Here is a 19,081-nt window from a genome sequence, read left to right as displayed (position 1 = left end):
TGTTCCCAGCCACTCAGAAATCCTGACTTTGCTCTTAAGCTTGTGAGTACATGTGTGTGCACATATATGTTACATTTACTTATATTTAGGGATTTCTTTTTGTTTGTTTCCATAACTAAAAGTTCTAAATAAACCCTTTGAAGATAACGATTGACATTTCTCCCAGCCTTGTCCCATGTGCTCTGAATAAAGAGTGTTTGAGCATCTGCTTTTGTTTGCTTCTTTCACAAACAGTTTTTCCTCGATGCAGTTGAAAGAGCTGCTTTGGGGTTTTCCCCAGATACTTTGTAGGAAAGCATTGCCTGGATCATAGGAACACTTTAAAATTATGAAGGAAATAGGGAGTTGGGTTTATTAGCCTGGATCGATGCTTCAAGTTTTACTTATAACTGAACCACAAAGATCATCTCGAGGTAAAGTTAAAATTCCCTGCGAAGTGGACCGAGGAGATTGGGACAAATCCTCTTGCTCGCTGGCGACGTTTGCTGCCCGTTTTTCATCTCAAAGGCAGTTAGAAGTTGCTCACAGGAGAAATAAAAGAGCAGGGAGCTCTTAAACAAACACGGCGCATACTAATGAATGGCCCCGCAGTTCAGAGGGGCTCATTATGCAGCGAGACCCATTTGATGAGGAGCAGAAGCAGTGAAAAACAGCACCTCCGGCTTTAGTATCTTTTTCTGTGAAGCTTTCCCTTTTATCCAGCCCTCTCGAAGAGCCATTAGGAGCAGCGGCATGAGGGTGGTAGGAGAAACACCTGGCCTACACCTGGCTGCAAGGAGGAAAAGGTAAGACACAGAATTGCACAGATCAAGAACTGCAGAAACCTCAACCTCAGTTTCCACCCCCTGCCTGGAAACGATGGGGCCCTTTGGAGTGATCTCCAATGTGAAAAATACACATCATCATCATCATCATCATCCCACTGCAAAGGTCCAGAGGAGGAAGGGAGCAAACCATGAAGAAAAACCAATCAGACAAAGAAAACTGCAGAATCCTGGCAGATAAAAGACATTAAAGATCTTTCCAGTTTACTGTCACACATACTGCTGAGTTTAGGTAAAATCCCACCCATGAGAGCCCCACAGCTGCACCCACCAGAGGAACCTCCACTGCACACCAGTGAGACCACCAAGGAGAGCAGCTCCCCACCCCAGCCTGGGTCTGAGATGCTCTTTTACTTCTAGATGGTGTCAACAGTGTCTCTCAGGGCACTCCTGGCCACCTTATTGCTATGCTGGGAGAGATTGTGATGAACATATTTTACTACAGTTTGACAGCATCATCTTAAAAACATACATTCCCTCTAAGAGCTGTAAATCCCCAGTGACTATAATTATTAGCTATGGTTGCTGTGCTGAAAAGAGATCAGCGGGAAATATCTATTTCCCACTATCTCTGCTTGTTTATTTTGTGTCTTTGAAAATACTTTGTGGTTAGCGAGTTTTATTATATCCTGTTTCTAATCAGTAGGGGCTTTTTTTCTGTTGTGGGTGTGGAGGGAAGGGTCACATCACAGCTGGTGAGAGAGTTTTAAAAATAGGAAAGTGAGACTGCAATACTTGGCCAACAAGTACAAGCCACTTATTTTTCATTGCCTTCATTTCAAACAAAGGGGAATTTTTATATGATCTCCTTGTCCTTTATCCAGCCAGTACTTTATCCAGCCCAGCTCTGCTGCTCTCCCATCTGCAGCAGTGGCTGTGTCTGGGCTGCCAGAGGTGCCACAGCACAGCCCAGGATGGATCCCTCAGCACCCAGACCAGTGTTCCCAAGGCACAGACAGGGTTTGGAGGCACAGACACCTCATGTGCAGGCTGAAAACAGCCAACACAAGCACCCAGACCAGATTCCTGGGCTCAGGCATGGCCAGACAGACCTGTTTGCTGGATGCATCACATCTCCCCAGCACATGCAGGGTTGGGACAGCAGCAGAGTTGGGCTTTGTCCCCTGCCAAAGTGCTGTTCCAGGCATGTATTTGTGGATGGAGAATTAAAAAGCAGAGACCAGTTGCTGTGTACACAGGGATGTGGGGAAGGCTGGACCTGAGACTCAGGACCCTCACATGCCTTCAGTGTAAAGCAATTACTGATTTTTATTTTGTAGATGGACAAAACAGCCACATGTATAAGAGTCCTCTTTGTATAAACTTCACTCCCAGACTTGCTCTCGTGGAAACCAAGAGGAAAACTCCCACTTATTTCTCAGAAAACAGGACCAAACCCTTTCCCACTATGGAGTACAGAGCTCCATCAGTATGTAAGAGAAACTGGGGCTTGCCATGCTCTCTTCTCCCGGACACACACAACCCATGGGGCCTCTGAGCACCCCTGTCTTTTCTCTTTCTCCTCCTCCCAGCCTGAGGGTCCCACAGCCATGCTCAGAGACAAGGCCAAAATGCTGTAGGGATTTAGGAGTGGTGCTGAGCCTCTGCACATCACTGCCTGAGGGGGCTGAGCAGTGCAGAAAAAGGGAACACGAGCTGTATCTTCACTTGACTCTTTGTTGAGTGCTCACTTTGGCAGAAAGGAGACTCTGTGCTGCCAGTGTGACCTCTCAGGGCCTGGAGGGGCTCCTGATCCTCTGCACTGCCAAGCAAGCAGTCTTGAGAAACCCCATGCAGAAATGTTTTCAAACTGCTCTGAAGCATGCTGCCATGGCTGTGAGTGCTGCAGATCACTGGCAGAAGTGATCTCCTCTTGGGAGGAAAGTGAAAACAAACCCACCATCAGCAGAACACCAAAGGCTTCACTTTCCCTTTGTAAATGCCATTATCCCACAGCTTCCAGCCAGTGCATTCCTGCCTTACAGGGACATCTCACATTTCATCTCATGAGAAGCAATGCTGTGTTCAGGACCTAACCCAAAGTCTGTCACATTTTTCAGAGCTTTCACATACTCATGAATAATGCAGCAGAAGCTGGAGCCAGCCCTGGATCTGTTCTGCACTGCTGAGATATTTCATCTCTAGTCAAAGTCCTGGTGAGAACATGGCTTGAGGCATCACCATGGACCCACCAGAGCCTGGGAACACTTTGCTCTGAGACTCTCCTATGGCTCCTGCTCTAGGTAGCATGCACTGCATAAATCCTACCACATATTTGGAATTAAAAAGTGAATTAGAACATTTCCATCAAGTTTTCTGTGGCTGACAGCAACAAGCAAATGGACTTCTTCAGTCAACCCACATCTGCTGCCACAGATGAGAGAGTGTTTGGGTCCTCTGGAAACAGCTCAACGGGCTCTTCTTCAGTGCTGAAGGACTGTGCATTCTGCTCTGCAAAGTGCCACTGAGGAGAAATAGGAATGATGTCTCCTCTCCAGGGTCCCCAAGGAGGCAAGGGGAAATGGCAGCACAGAAGCTTTAGTGGCTATTGGAAAGCTGCTTAGCAGGGAATGACTTGCTGGGATAAGAGAAACCACTGCTAAGTTGGTCCTTCCTTTACTAGGTGTTCTTCCAAACCCCCTCCTCTCTGCCTCTCTCCCTGCCCAGCCTCCTCCTCATCCTTCACAGAGCAGGAGTCTGCTGTAGGACAATTTCTCACTCCAGCTGGCATAACCTGGAAGTGGTTAATTGGCAGCCCCAGAAGCACCTTCCCATGTTTGCACCATCTCCCCCTGCTCAAGCTGTTTCTCTTACACAAAACTGAGAAAAGCAAATGTTAGCCAGGATGCTGCAGTGAGGCAGGGGAGCCATGGCTGAGCTCCTTGGGACAGGGCAGCTGCAAAAACAAGGGCAGAGCATCCCTGTGTAGGAGCTGGGACTTTCCTGGGTCCCTCTGGGCTGTGGCAAGAAACCACTCAGGAGAACCACATAACCCCAAACCTCTCTGACCCCTGCCCTGCCCTCCTTAGCCTACATGGGTATTAAAGTACAAAGCAAAGCACTTCAAAATATGAGCTCTTCCCAGTGCTGTGAGAACAAGCAATCCACATGGGATAGCAATCACATCAGCCCATGTACTCCTCACAAGTGCTGAGATGTTCCTTTGATAGGTATGATAGAAGAGCAGTCTGGTCACTGAACAGGACAAAAGCAATGCCTGCACAGACAGGTTTTCCAAACCAGACATGGTGCTGTCAAAATACTCTGGGCTAAAGGAGACCAGTGGCTCCTGGCACCTCCCATGGTTTTGCACTGCCCTCTTGAACACACCTGTGAGAAAAACCTCTGCAGGAGTCCAGGGCTTTGTGCTGCCTTGACCATGAGAGCCCAGGAACAGAGAGCACTTCCCAGCACAGAGCCAGGACACCAGAGGAGAGCCCTGAGCTTTCCACAAGCACAGCTCACCTCAGCCACAGCCCTGGGGGTGGTGTCAGTGGCCGCCTGGTTCTCCAGAGCAGACACAGTCTCAGCAGTGCAGAGTGGGGCAGCCGCTCTTGTTCCAGTCCAAGCTCTCACCTCCACCTGCTCTGCACCTGAATTTTTCCAGCCTCCTGCTTGGGGGTGATGACTGTACTCATCTCAGAGATCTCTAGATGAAAAGCACCAGCAAGATGCCAGTGATTACACAGATTTGAGAGATGAGGCAGGACTTGAAAAGCACCTCTGCAACCAACTGCCATATGAATCACTTCTCCACTGTCCCCCAACTCCAGCACTTGCCCCTTCCCTGTCCCTCTGTACAAACACACCTTTGCTACCACTGGAGCCTTTCCCCTGCTCCCCACTGCTCCCAGCATTCTCCAAGGCACATTCCCACCAGGTATGGGACACCAGGAACACCTGGAACAGCTCTCCTGCCATTCTGCCCTGTATGAACACACCCCCCCAGACCAGGCATTGCTTATCCTCCAACAGCAAACACAAAGGTAACATGAGAGCGCCAAACTGTGCTGGGCAAGGTTAGTTTGTGGCTGGGAGATGGCTCAGCTTTGAGGAGTGACTCTTGCTTTCATGAGAGGTTTTTTCCCATCCTGGCCCCTTATCAATTGGCTGGGAGGGGATGTTGTCCCTATCAGAGCTCTGTCCCTTCCTGCTGGAGGTGGTGCCTGGCCACTCCAGGCCCCAGTGATTCATGCAGGAAGAGTGTGGGTTGAGATGATAGCCCAGCTTGACAAGGAGGAGCGGGAAACCTTGGCACTGAGCCTGAAAAGAGCCACTTTTCCTTCCAGGTGTGCCTCCAACAGCTGCAGGGAAACTGGCACTGCTCTGAGCACTCACCTGCCTCTGCTGCCCCACCCAGCTCAGGGGCAGCTGAGGCACAGACCCTGAAGGTGGGCAGCTTGGAAGTCCTCCTGGGGGGATTCCCTGGCCCAGAGCATCTCCTGGTCAGGCTGCTCAGCCCTGTGCAGCACAACCAGCCCCAACCAGCAAAACACCCAAAACACCTCCAGCTGCCAGCCCAGTGCCTCCACACCCTGATTTGTTCCTGCAGAGGAGCTTTTACAGCTGCAGAAGGCAGCAGAGGCCTTCCCAAGGTGTCCCAGGATGGCTGCAATTACTCTCCAGATCACAGGGATCCCAGGGAATATCCAGCATCTGTTCTGATGGTCTCAGCAAGAAGAAGTGGAGGAAGAAAACCCTTCTGGCCATTCTCTCAAACACCTACTGTGTAAAACAGCAGCCAGTGTTCTCTTGATGGCCCATGCTGACCCCACCACAAAGGGGGAATACTTGACCCTCACCCTGGCAGGGCAAAGCCTGCAAACACTTCAGCACAGGCCACGCTGCAGCTGTAGGTGTGGGACACAAATGAGATGACCTCTGGTCCCTGCAGAGCCAAATTTCAACACCCACTTAAGGCCACTACTCACCAAGGGCTCAAGGTCACACAAGCCCAAGGGCAGTGCCCACATGAGCAAAGAATTGTGTGTGGCAGAGGAGATCAGCTGGCTGAAGCTGTTGGTTTTGAGGCTCCTACCCCTGGGTAGGTGCCCTGGTGGGCTGCTCGAGGATGGTCCTTCCAGCTAGGCTGGATCTCCTGCTCCAAGCCCCCAGACCAAGCCTAGAGGAGCAGCTGCTGCTTTCATCCACCACATCCTCCTCCACAGCTGGAGAACGTCTGGTGCAAGCTCAGACAGAGCTCCTGATCTGGTTTACCCCAAAATGAACCCAGTTTGCATGCAAAAAACTGCACTGCCAACCCATGGAATGTGCAGAGAGTGAGCACAATTAGGAAATTTGCTCCAAAATGAAACCAGTAGAGTCAGAGCCTATGATCTCTCATCTCCCACTGGTTCTGGAGGGAAATATGGATACCCCAGATGAAGCCTTAAGTGCTTCCATAAGCTTTTGGTTTCAGTGCTTCAATCCTGGTGCCTGGGGGGGATTTTACACACCTTTCACCTTTCATCCAGCTGCTGTGTGTGCATCCAGCTCCTGGCAGGCACATCAGAGGGGCCTCACCCAGGCTCAGACAGCTCTCCTGCCCTGAGCCGGGGCGGGCAGCGCTCCAGCCCGCAGCTCTGGGATGGAGGCACGTCTGAGCAGGAGGGATCTGCTGCTGGGCACACCCTGCACGCAGGGCACACAGCCCTGGGATGGTGCTGGGGAGTGCTGGGTGCCACGGGCTCCTCCACAGCCGTGCCCTGGCCAGGGAGCATCCCCAGGGAGCACGGACAGCTCGAGGGGCCAGCAGCAAAACACCGTGGCACAGGGGCCAGCGTGGGCCAGGGGCTTCCCCTGGGCTGACTGAGTGCTGCCAGCAGTTCTCCATTCTCTTGGCAAGTGCTGCTTTCAGTGGTCCTCTGTTACCCATGGGTAAGGTATCAGTATCAGCTCTCATCAGCCAAAGAGGAAATACTGGGAGTAAAATGAACAACAGGGACAGCAGGTACACCAGCTGTGTGTGCTTGTTTTAGAACAACAGCAGGTTCACCCCAGCATCAACATCTCTGCCATTCCCAAGAAAAGGTCCTTCCACCACCCTTTGTGGTCCTTCCCACCACAAAGGTCCTTCTGTCCCTTCCTTCTGGGACAGAAACCTCAGCAAAATGGGCAATAACCACCTCCTCAAAGGCAAGATGTTCTCATCCCAGAGGTCTTTCACAGCTTCAACAAATTTCAACAATTCAGTCTGTTTCAACAGAGCTATACAAAGAGTATTCTCTTTTCAACCTTGTCACCCCTTCACAGGGAGGTAAAAGGCTGAGGAGGAGTGGAGTCTGGCTGCCTCAGAGCCAAAATATCTGAAATATCCATGGCTGAATTGAGTTCCAGACACCTTCAGAGCTGCATGGTGACTGTGTTCAGCACTTCTACACTGCTGCCATTGGTAAAATTCCTGCAAATATATGTGAAAGCCCCTCTCAATAAACATGTGAAGGGAATACACACTCATTTTCAGGAACACTGCAGTAATTCAACAATGTTTTCTTTGGCCCACCATATGTGTGCATGTGTATACATAAATATACATTCATATGGGTGTGCATGCATTTAAACATACACATACAGAAATATCTGTGAGACTTCTTGGGAAACAGAAAGATAAGGAGGCAGCAAAACTTGAGGAGCCTAAAGCCAGTACACAAAATAATTGCTTCTCTGAGAGCCTCCCTACATTTTTCCACAATAAAGTCAACACCATGGAGGGCAGAAGAACCAGCCCAAAGCAGCAGTGAAACTTCATCTTGGGCTCCCAAAGAGTTACTGCAATCAGGCAGGATGAAATGGTTTCCAAGATCATACAGCTTGTTTGCTGTGGAGAAGGGACCTCCTTTTCTGAAGGGACATTTCAGAGATGTGGGAACAAGAGAGCCACCATTTTCAGGAAAAAGAAGGATAGAAATGCGAATTATTTCCATGCTCCTCTCTTCCTCCAGCTCCCTCAAAACCATCAGAAGGTTGTTCCTAGAGGCAGCATGGTGTGTGTGCACTGAATGAAGGCTGTGCTGCATTCCTCCTGGGGAGATAAGGAGGTGAGGGGAGGAATTCTTTCCCCTGCATGTCTGTGCATGACCCAGACCCAAAGAGCAGCAGTGTGTGACTGGCAGCTCCCCAGCAGATGACTCTCAAGTGTTTGAATGCAAGTCAAGGTGGCAGAAATGGTCAGGCAAGAGGTTTTCCTCCAAGCAGCCCGTTCAGACCTCCCTGCCTGCTGGGCACCTGGGCTTGAGAGCTGAAATATCTCACCTTGGGGTGCCCTGAAGAAAAACCCCAGCCTCAGGATGTGACTGGGTGTGGGAATGTGGGCACAGAGACGTGCACAGTTCCCTGGCATGCTCTGCTCCCACCACACATCCCTGCTTCCAGGTGGGAGCAGGGATCAGCCAAGCCTTGCTCACAGCCCTCTGAAACTGGCTGAGGGAGCAAACCTCTCCCTCAGATTGCTGAGCAGGAGGTGCAGTGTATTGGCTGCCAATCCATTGATACAGCTCCTGCCACTGCCCTTCACCCATCCTGCTGGTGCAGCTATCCTGGCAAAACTCCCCACCACAGCAAAATCCACCAGTGCCACCAACACACCAGACAAGCAAAACCAGCTTTGTTTACCCAGTGCTTTTACAGTGGTATGACTGGAAGAGATTTTGCAGTGAAGCTGAGTGATTAAAGTCAAACAAAGAAACATCTTTGTGTGGATGCCCTGTGCTGTGCAGCTGTTGGCAGGTGAGGTGTCTGATTTGAGGTGCTCTGCAAAGCAGGCACAAAGGGCTGTTTAATTACTGCTGAAAAACTCCCAACCCTTGGGGGAAGGATATGTGCATTTCACTGTTCTTTGGCTGGGGTAAGCAATCAAAAATCTGTAGGCAGCTGGAAATGGAGGCAGAAAAGCAGAAGAGAGCTCTCAGCATGAGCTTCACTCACCTTTACTCTGAGACTGGTGTAAGTGGCCTTGGGCCTGGAGACCCTCCAGGATCTGTGGGATACACCTGTGCAGGAGTGTTTGGTGCCTAACAGCCAGGTCAGAGACAGGAATTTCCCCTGTTTGCAGCACTGCTCCAAGTACCTGTTACAAAACCAGAGCATAAGAACCACTATAGATGAGAGTAGGAGCCCACCCAACATAACATCCCATCTCTGATGGCCCAGGGAAAGAGTTAACAGGGTAAGCACAGAGCAGTCACTCCATAGCACAGCCTTATTTTGCTTTTTTTAATGGTTTCCATTTGCAAATTGCCTAATTATAATGCCTGTACGTTGAAATCAGAATTAAGCAGGGCCAGAAAAACAAAGCTTGAGGAGAGCTGAATTTCAGAGAGCTGATGCTGAGGTTCTATTTTAAGTCCAGTCAGACTTAGGGCTGCCAATCAAAGGGTCACATTTGCCTTCAAAGGCTGCTGTGCTGTGAGGATTTCCTGATGCTAAGCCCTGGTTTAGCTGCCCATGGCAGAGACCAATCCTGCCGACGTATCAAATACCCAGCAGCTCAGAGCTCTTGTCTGGGGGATACAGAAACACATTTGCCCTAATCCCATTTTCCAGGGGCTGCTGTGGCCTCCCAGTGCAGGAGATCCCACCCCTGGAGCCCCTTGCTGGTCTCTCCAGCAGTGTCCCTGCACCTAGAGGTGCTGGGGACTGTGTGGTGCTTCCATGGCCCTGCTGTCCCCAGGGAAGGGTTTGACCAGGAACACAAGGATGGGAAGGGATGGGGCTGTCCCTGCACGGGTGCCCCTGCAGAGGGGCAAGCTCAGCCTGAGGCAGCCACAGAGCAGCCACAGAGCAGCCAGGACAGGGATCTCCCCCACGCCTCCCATCTCCTCCCACCACCTCACCAGAGAGTTTACAATTACTTTTATGAGTTTCCCCAAGGGAATGAAAAGATTAAGGCATGAGTAACAAAACCAGAGGCATGTGGAGTCTGGCCATGGCACAGGGAGCAGCCCAGGCTCCCACCTGCACAAGGGGGCTGCTTTGATGCCTGCAGCATGCAGGAGCTCCCATTTGGATTATTGGAGACCATTTTCTCCAGGAATTTTGCCACACCTCGTGCTCCCCCCGTGCCATCCTCCATTGCAAACCTGACCCCAGACATGAGCACATCTCACCCTGTCTGCCCAGGGATTGCCAGCTTTTCTCAGCTCACAGTGCAGTGAGTAGCAGCGGCTGTTCATAGGGAGAAAAGATGTTTTCAGAGCTGGTTTTGGCACCCCACACCTTCCCCAGTCGAGGGGAATTTTGAGTTCTCATCTGGTTCCAAAGTCTGCACAACCTTTACCAGAGCCACAATTGCCCAACTGCCTACAACAACACAGTCTGTGGGTGAATTCCATGTTTCTGGGTGGTATCAAATCCATGTTAGAGGAACAGAAGCTGCAGAGGAGGAGGTGAAGTGTCTCTGGAGGAGACACAGCACAGGGAGGCCAGGGGAAGAGAAATTCCATGTTGGTCTCTTGGAAACACCTCATTTCACATGTAACTTTGGCATGGATGACCACCAAACCTGCTTTGAGGGGCCAAAAATAATACATGTACATCACACTTGTGAGAAAAACAGGTACAGGAATGAACTGGCATTGACAAAGACTGCCCTGTGCAGGGTGTGCTCCACTTGGGAACAACCTGCTCTGAGAGAGCTCCACATTCCAAGCTCAGAAATCAGAAACACCTGCTGAGGCTCTGAGCACAGGCAGCCCCTTCCAAGCTGGGGCTGGAGAGGTGGAGCAGTCTGCAAACCCTCTGGTCCAGCATGCAGGGGTGGCTCAGGGTGTGCAGCACCTCCCTAAAGGTATCTGAAAGCAGAGTGCAGCCAGGGGCTCACCCACAGCCATGGCTGCTGTGACAACCCCTATTTTGGGAACACAATACCCACAGGAGCACTCTGGGGACTGTCCCAGCTGCTGGAAACAGGGCAGCTCCTGAGATTACACTTGACACAGGAGGGAGAGGATGCCAGCCAGCACCTGCCCTGTGTGTACAACACCACAATCCAACAGCTGCTGCCTGCCCCCGCCCCCAGAGCTCCTGGAAGGTGAATACACTGATATAGGATAGCCCCAAATCCTCAGCAGCCAGGGCAGCACTCAAAGGCATTGCTGGGCTCTGGAAAGGACAGGCACAGGGACTTGAAACAGGCTCTCTAGGATGGAGATATCAAAACACTTGTGTTGTGGAATAAGGACTTCACAAATTAAAATTGTGAATTGGTGGGTCTCATTTCCAGCTGGGACACATGGGGATATTTCTTCTATACATCATACCTGGTTAGGGCAGGTTTCAGGTTTAAATACATATAGATTTCACAGACTTACACTTTGCTCACCTATTCTTGCCCTTTTTCCATCTCTTTGTGATTCATATTATAATTAGTCTTTTGTGGAGGTCTTCTGACGAAGGAAAAACTTTTTTTTTAGATGTCTGCTATTTGACTTTGCTTCTGGGTAGGTGCAGTGGAGGTTTGGCTAGTTCTCAAGTTAGCTTATCTTGGCTAAAACTGGGAGTCTGGTCTTTGCTGGTTTCTCAATCTGCAGGTTCTGTTTTATTGATTCTTCACAATATTTAAGTTTTGCTTTACTGAGTTTTCATAATGTACTACTTATTTTTATGGCTTTTACTTAGCAACTAAATTTTTATGTGTTTTGTTACAAATTTTTATGTGTTTTGTTTTTACTTAACCAGCTGCGTTGTTGTATCTTTTATTATGTTCTCTACTTTCACAAAATTGTTAAATTGTTAAATAAGCTGTGGGGCAGTGTGGCACACACAGCCCTGCCTGGTGCCTGTCCAGAGCAGGAGCTGCTGTAGGTGCTGGGGGGGGTTCCATGCAGAAGTTATTCCAGGTCTGATCTGGGGAAATGAGACACACAGTAATTCAATTATCAATTTCTCTCCATCCTCCTCTGCACCCTGCATCAGGTGTGAGAGGCAATCTTGCCAAGCACCAGCCCCTTTCCTGGTTTCAGATGATCAAGGGAGCTGCAGCACAGGTATATTTAAAGAAAATGAGCAACAGAGAGAAATGGCCCAGGTTTGCTCAGAGCAGATGGATTCTGCCAAATTACAGCACACAGCACTTAATCCACACAAAACCCTGCTAAATTTAGTGAACTAGACTCAGACCAGGTAAAACTGCCAAAATACCCATGGGAGGCATGACAGAAATCTGTCCAGATTTCCATAGGACAACAGCTAATTTAAAGCCAGAACTCATGCACAAAGATACCAATTTCAGTGTGTACCTTCAGTGCAGTTTCAGAGCAGAAATTTCACCAAGAAAAGCTGGGATGAACTGAACGAAAAATACTCAACAAAGGGGTTCCATGAAGGGTGAAACCATCAGGCATCCATGATGGTGTGTGGGTCCCTGCTGTTGGTAGCAGAGCCCTGACCTGAGCACAACAAAACACCAAATGCTCCCACTTTGAAGCCAAGCTAGGAAAGCAGCTCACCTGTTGGTTTTTATTGTGCTGCTGTTACCTGTGTGGTGAATTCCAGGTGGGGAATGTAACAGCAGACAGGGCAGGAGTGCCTGGCTCGTGGTGAAGCTCAGGTGCAATGTGAAGCCCACAATGAAGAATTCTGTGGAGTTCCATCCTGGGGTCACTGCTGAGTGCAAACACAAGGTGGGACAACTGGCAGCATTTGTCACCTTTGGGGAGAAGAAGGATTTTTAGCCCAGATCTGGAGATGCTAAAAATTTATTAAAAACCAGCCAAGGTTATTCCTTGGCTGTTGAAATCCTTGATTTGGGTGTTGGTTGCAAGCAGGAGTTGTGCAGCTTTGCCTTCCAGTGAAACTCAGCAACCCAGATTCTCCATACCCATCCCCTCCCCACCTCACCCTGCAGGCTGGAAGGAAGGAAGAGCAAGGGAAGGGGATGTACACAAAGGAATGCTGTGGAAGGAAAGGTACAGGAGCAGTGTACTTTGGTGGGTAGGGCACAGAAGGGCTGGGTCGTTCCTACATCTGCCAGATGTCTGCTCTGTGACTTCTGTGTCATTCCTCCACCTAACTCTTCCAGTCTGCACAAGTATTTAGCTGACAGTGTTTGCAGAAGTCCTATGGATAACAAAAGTCCTATGCATAACAAAAGTCCTATACAAAGCAGGTCTACTCAAGCCCAAGTAACCTGTGTGTGCTGTGCTCAGAAAATACACTGTTTTCTTTGACCCCAGCTGTCATACACATGTAAAGCCCAAAGGTGTGCATTGGTCTGTCAGTCCTGGTAATGCTGCACCACTGCAGTGCACAGTGCAGAGAGAACAGCACCCAAGTAGGATGGAGAGCCTCAAACTCCCCCACACTACACCAACATCAGGTGATCAGTGGCAATCACACAGGCTGTACAGTTTGGGCCTGCTGGTATGTCTCTATCAGGCAGTGACCTTAGGGCCAGGCACCCCTGGAGGATTTTCAACAGCAGAGGCACAACAAATCAGTCACCAGGTGAGATTTGGCACTGTGGTGAGGTGGCAGCTGGGACACTCCTGGGCAGGTGCACACATCTGAAGCAATGAACGCAGGAAAGACACTCAGACCCCACCCTAAGACATTGCCTGGGTCTCTTAGGGCACTGATCCACCCAAACCAACACTTCCTGCACTGCCAGACCCCCCAAAAAGCTGGGAATGTGTCCCTGCTGTGCTGGAGTGAAGGCTGGGAGTGCAGGGGGTGCCTGAAGGCAGCCAGGAGTGAGAGTGCACTCAAGCAGCTCAGCCAAAACAGATCAATGGGCACTGAATGGGAGGGCCCCATGGACAGCCAGGGTACTCAGAAAGCTGCTGAGGGAATGGAATGGGCCAGTGAGCAGCTTTCCCTGAGATCTGATGTGGATCAGGCTGGAGCAGCCCCAGCCAGACACGCCATCTGCTCAGAGCATTCCACAAGGACAACGCGGTCAGCGGTGTCAGGACCAGCAGACAGATCAAGGGTGTTAATGCAGAACATATCCCTGAGCCAGCTGGCAGGGACAGATCATGGAAGGCCTTCCAAAGGGCTGCCTGAGGACCATGCCTCCTGCTTGGGCCAGACTGGAATTCATCAGTGGCATTGTGTATGCAGAGGTGTGACAGCCACGAGAATGTAAAGGCTCTCCAGAGGGGAAGGAATGGCAGGATGGACAGACAGCAGCTGACAAATCACCCAGCAAAAGACATGGCTGCTGTGAGACAGGAGATTTCACCCGTCTCACTGCTCTAACAAAGCCATCAGGCTGTACAGAAGCCCTGGCAGAGGATATGGTTTCACAAGGATCATTGGTACACTTGCAAGCAGAAGGCCACTCAGATGAGAAGGGTAGCAATGAATTCACAGCATATCTCTGAAAGTTCACCTGCTTGGAGTGATCTCCAGGGAGCTCCCACAAGATGCAGGACATGGCCAGTCCAAACACATGGCTCATTAGAGGATCCAGGGCAGTTGTTCTGTCTCTGGAAGGTGCAGGTTACCTCTGCTTTTCTTTTCCAGGGTTTTCTCTCTGCACCTCAGCTCCTCTGCATGCTCCACTCACCAGGGTGGCTGTCTGAGGTAGAGGGGGAAACAGAGGGAGCTGTATTACAAAGTTCCTGAAGGATTTAGAAAGCAGACAGGCATTAATGGGGAAGGTGAGAGTTGTATCTCTTTTCTTTATGGGATGGTTAATGCCTGAAAGAGGCAGCTCACGGCTTGTTTGCTGTATCTCCGGAGTAAGATGAGTCAGTGCAAGAAAAACAAACAAGCAAACAAACAAGCAAGGGCTGGAGGCCAACCAAGGGCTAATTACACTGAGCATCGTTTGCCAGAAGAGCCCCCTGCTGAGCTACAGCTCCTGCTGGCAAAGGGAGCCCTCAGTGTGTCCAGACAATCCCATCCCACAGCAGCTCCCAGCAGCACAGGGCTCTCCTGGGGACACCCTGCAGGCCAGGTGCCCTTTCCTCCTCACTCCCCCACGTTCTGAAAACAGGCTAGAGAAATGCAGCTCACTGGAGGACAAGCCCCTTGTGGCAACCTGGATTTTAAGGAAGAAATGTGGAAATTGTACAGGAGTTCCTGGCATGTCACGAGCTGTCTGCAGCAGAGGCAGGGGACACCGAGTGCAGCCCTGCAGAAGGGCTCAGCTGCACAACATCTTCATGCTTGGCTTGTTCAGCTGATCTCACCCATGTACAGAAACAAGGCAGGCCCTGGGAACACAGTGTATTTACTGTGTTTGAGTTGCTTTTTAAAAACCTGATTCCAGCAGCATTAAAATTAACTAACTTGGCAGGGAGCCTACAAAAGAGACTGCATTTCAAAACTTACCAAGACAGTTCATACAATTATGCTGACAGTAAAATGCTGAACTTAATTATGACTTCAGCAACTATGACAAATTTGTGATGATTAAGTTCAAGATCTGCAGATAATAGGACATGGATAAACTGCTGGGTTCCCTGGGCTCCCTTTTTGACTCTCTTCCTCTCTTCTCTCATGAGGAAAAAATCCTGCCACAAGCCTCAGTCAATCCCAGTAATGTTCAACTTCTCCAGATAAATTGAACAAAGGAACAAGGAAGAAAAAAGCTATGAGGAAATGAAGTTCATGTAAATTCTGTCAACATGGGCATCTGGGCTGAAGTGAGAGGTCCTGCATGGGGGTTTTCCTTCTGCTGTGATGCAGAGCCACAAAGGATGGGCACAAAGGAGAGAGAACCCAACCAGACAAAGCAAAGCCACAGGGAATCAAGCTTTTCCTCTCCCACAGAAGCTCCCTAGGAGGCAGTGCAGGAGGAGACACTCTCCTGGAGGCTCACAGTACATCACAAAATACATTAATGATAGTTTCATGTCATCCCTCCTCTCTTTCACTGGCTACTTGTGTCACACAAATGCTAAGCACAGTATTGTTACTGCCCCAGGGTCTCCTGCACACCCTGCACCAGACCTGCTCCTACCCAGAAAACCTTGCCTTGCTTCTATTCCAAAATCCTGAGTGGGTTCAAACAATATTCCAGCCACCTTGGTCTGCTAGAATAGCTCCCTCCCCTCATACCCACCTCTTGGTCAGGGGCAAAAGTGACTCCTTTTCACATCTATTTCCCTTCCTGGCCCAACAGTTTTCATATAGAGATGATACTGCCCTGGGAAACTGGAGCAGAGAGCCTCCATCTAGATCTGGGTTACTGTGTCAAATGAAAATCACCAGGTACTTTGATCCAGAAATTCCTGAAATTCTGACAGCGTGCTGGCAGTCTTACCAGAGTGAGCAGAGTGACTGGAAAGCCTTTTGGAAGGGACCTGTGGATGTCTCTATCCAAACCCCTCGAAGCACAGCCACTGCCAACAGCAGGTCAGGGTGTCTGCAGCTTTATCTGACTGAGCCCCAAAAGCCCCACAGGAGGGACATTCCCTGAGCTCTCTGGGCAGCCTGGGGCAGAGAGGGTTCCCAACACCTGGTCTGAACCTTGCATTGTGTGACCCCTTGGACTGTGAGCTGTCTTTGGTGGGAAGGAAGAGCCTGACTCCACCGACCCTGTAGCTGCACTTCAGTAGCTGTGGGATGTTGCCAGATTCCCCTCAGCCTCCCCCTGACCAGACTAAACCCCTTTTCCCAGTCCTGACTGTGTTGGTAGTTCCCTGCTGGACCCCTTCCTTCTCTCCTCACCACCCTTCTTACCCTGGGGTCCCAGAATTGGATGTTCCTGCAGTTCATGGCACAAATCTGGAGTCCTGCCCACTGTCCAGCACTCAGCATTCCTGGAGCTGTGAAGCAGCCTGATGCTGGGCAGTCTCACATGGATAAATCTATCCAGCAGGACCATGGAAGAGGTGTTGCAGACCTGCTGAGCAGTCCAGGGTGAAACCAGAGCTTTCAATAATTCCTGGCAGTGGGCAGTAGTGAGCTGCTCAGTGTCAAACACGTGGGTCCAGGGTGCCAGCCCTGCTCAGGCTGCTGCACAGGGATGGACATCTGCTAAAACATCGAATGAAGTTTGGCCAGCCCTCCCCTGGGACTCACCACCTTGCCTTGGGGGGCCTCAGGCAGTGCCTCTGTCTGGAGAAGGAGCAGGAAACTGATTTGGAAGCTTTCAAGATCACTTCCTCCTCCAGATGAATTCTGTGCAAATAACATTATTGACACAACACAGAGGCAGATCGCACTCGAGTAAATCATTCAGTGCCCTCCCTACGTGGATCTGAACTCAAACATTGTAAACTCTTTTCCTGGGACCCAACACAAACAGAATAAAAGCAGCCTTGTAGCCAGGACACGAAAGCAGAGCTCCCCTCTCTTAACCCCTAACCTAGAGTCCACATTCCCCTTCCCTCCTTGCTTTCAGTGCCAAGAGCTGGGTTTGTCTGGCCTAAAAGGAAAAATTGAAAGCAAATCTCCTGCTGGATGCCAGACAGGGCTTGCCAAGAGACCCCAACACAAGGGCAGCCCCTGTCCTGGTGGAAGCAGTGCTGCCCACGAGCACTGTGCATGTCCACCCTCATAAGATGGGTCTAGATCCAGGATGGATCAGCCTCAAATCAGCCCCAGGGCTTAGGAGGTTTTCATACACATCCACACAAGGTCTCCTGACAATTTCCAGATGGCTTCTTGCTAAGAATAGGGATTTCTAGATCTCCCTTTCAAGAGACACAGTTCTCAGACACTATGTTTAGATGGTTGACATTTAGGTTTCTTCTCAGAGCTCAACTCTTTATCCTTTTAATTCTTCTATAAAAAGCAATAAAAAATAAATGAATGCATAAAAATCAAAAGAGTCATCATAATATATGAACTTTACCTAGAGGAGAAAATCCTAGAAAACAGGAAGGATTCTAGGAGAGGTGACTGGGTCAGCATAGCTGTGGGGAGATGCTGAAGGAAACCACATGCTGCAGCACTTGCAGGACCTGCTAAACACAACTCACATGAGAGCCAAGAGAAACTCATGACAGCTTCTTCTGCCTGCACTTTGGACTACATTTATCACCAGAGAGCTGCCCCAAAAAGCACCACACACTTTTGGCAGTATAGAGAGCTCTAAGGAATATGTGAGTGCCATGGCCAGGGACAAGCCAGTCCTCCACTCTGAGCTGCAGGAGCCAGCTCAGCCCTGCCTGCCCAGTCCGGGCTGGCTGAATTTCAGGCACTGGCAGGTAGGGGCTTGCAGTGTTGCCCTTGCTTTCCATAATTAGAGTTCCCCCAGGGTCTGTTTACATTGACATCTAGGGTCAAGCCTGAGGGCTGGCTCCACCCAGCTTAAGCCTGCATCTGAGCTTGGGCTTGAAACCATCTGCTCTGTCCTTCCTGATCCTCCAGATGAGCTCTTCAAGGAATCAGTCCTGTTTCTGCCAGGCTTGTCTCTGATTACAGGTGTCAGGGACAGGAAGTGAGCTCTGCTCCAGACCAGACAGCTGTGGCTTTGGTGTTTGTGGCTTTGGTGTTTGTGGATTTGGTGTTGGCCAGCTGCTTGAGCTGATATCTTGTAGGGGTGGATTGATCCCAGACACTCAGCACGGAGGGGTAGGAATGACAAGGTGATTTCTTCCCTGATCCTGAAGTCTGCCCAGAAAGCCTTGAAGAGCAAAGCTAAGGGAGGTACCAGAGGGGATGGGCAGCAGGGCAGGGATGGAGGTGCAGAGGGGATGGGCAGCAGGACAGGGATGGAGGTGCAGAGGGGATGGGCAGCAGGACAGGGATGGAGGTGCAGAGGGGATGGGCAGCAGGGCAGGGATGGAGGTGCAGAGGGGATGGGCAGCAGGACAGGGATGGAGGTGCAGAGGGGATGGGCAGCAGGGCAGGGATGGAGGTGCAGAGGGGATGGGCAGCAGGACAGGGATGGAGGTGCCAGAGGGACATGGAGGTGCCAGAGGGGATGGGCAGCAGGACAGGGATGGAGATGTCTCTAGGAGCAAGCCTCAGTGATTTCCCTTTACAACGTGACACAATACTCCTAACAAGGCTTGTACTCCATGCCCCTGTAGCCAGGGCCATTTTAAAGATCACCTGGAGCAAGGGCCACCTTCTGCACCTCCTCCAGTCTTGTGATACTTGGGAAGCGGCTGGTCACAACTCCAGAGCTCCTGCTCCCCAACACCCAGCTGAGGACACAGCTCAGCTGAGCTTGCTGAGCAGGCAGCTCAGCAGCTCTGGGGACAGGCCACCCCAGCTCTCTCACAGCCCTGGCAGACCACACAGCACTCCTCTGAAGGGCTGCAGGGAAGGAAGCAAACAACAGCCCAGCCAGAGTTGCCCACGTTTCAGTTTGTTGTTTTTCAGACCTGCCCTCTAATTACAGTTTTAGGCTGTGTATC

This window comes from Oenanthe melanoleuca, chromosome 9 (assembly GCF_029582105.1).
Source record: "Oenanthe melanoleuca isolate GR-GAL-2019-014 chromosome 9, OMel1.0, whole genome shotgun sequence".
Taxonomy (NCBI): Eukaryota; Metazoa; Chordata; class Aves; order Passeriformes; family Muscicapidae; genus Oenanthe; species Oenanthe melanoleuca.
Note: the sequence above shows the minus strand (reverse complement) of the source record.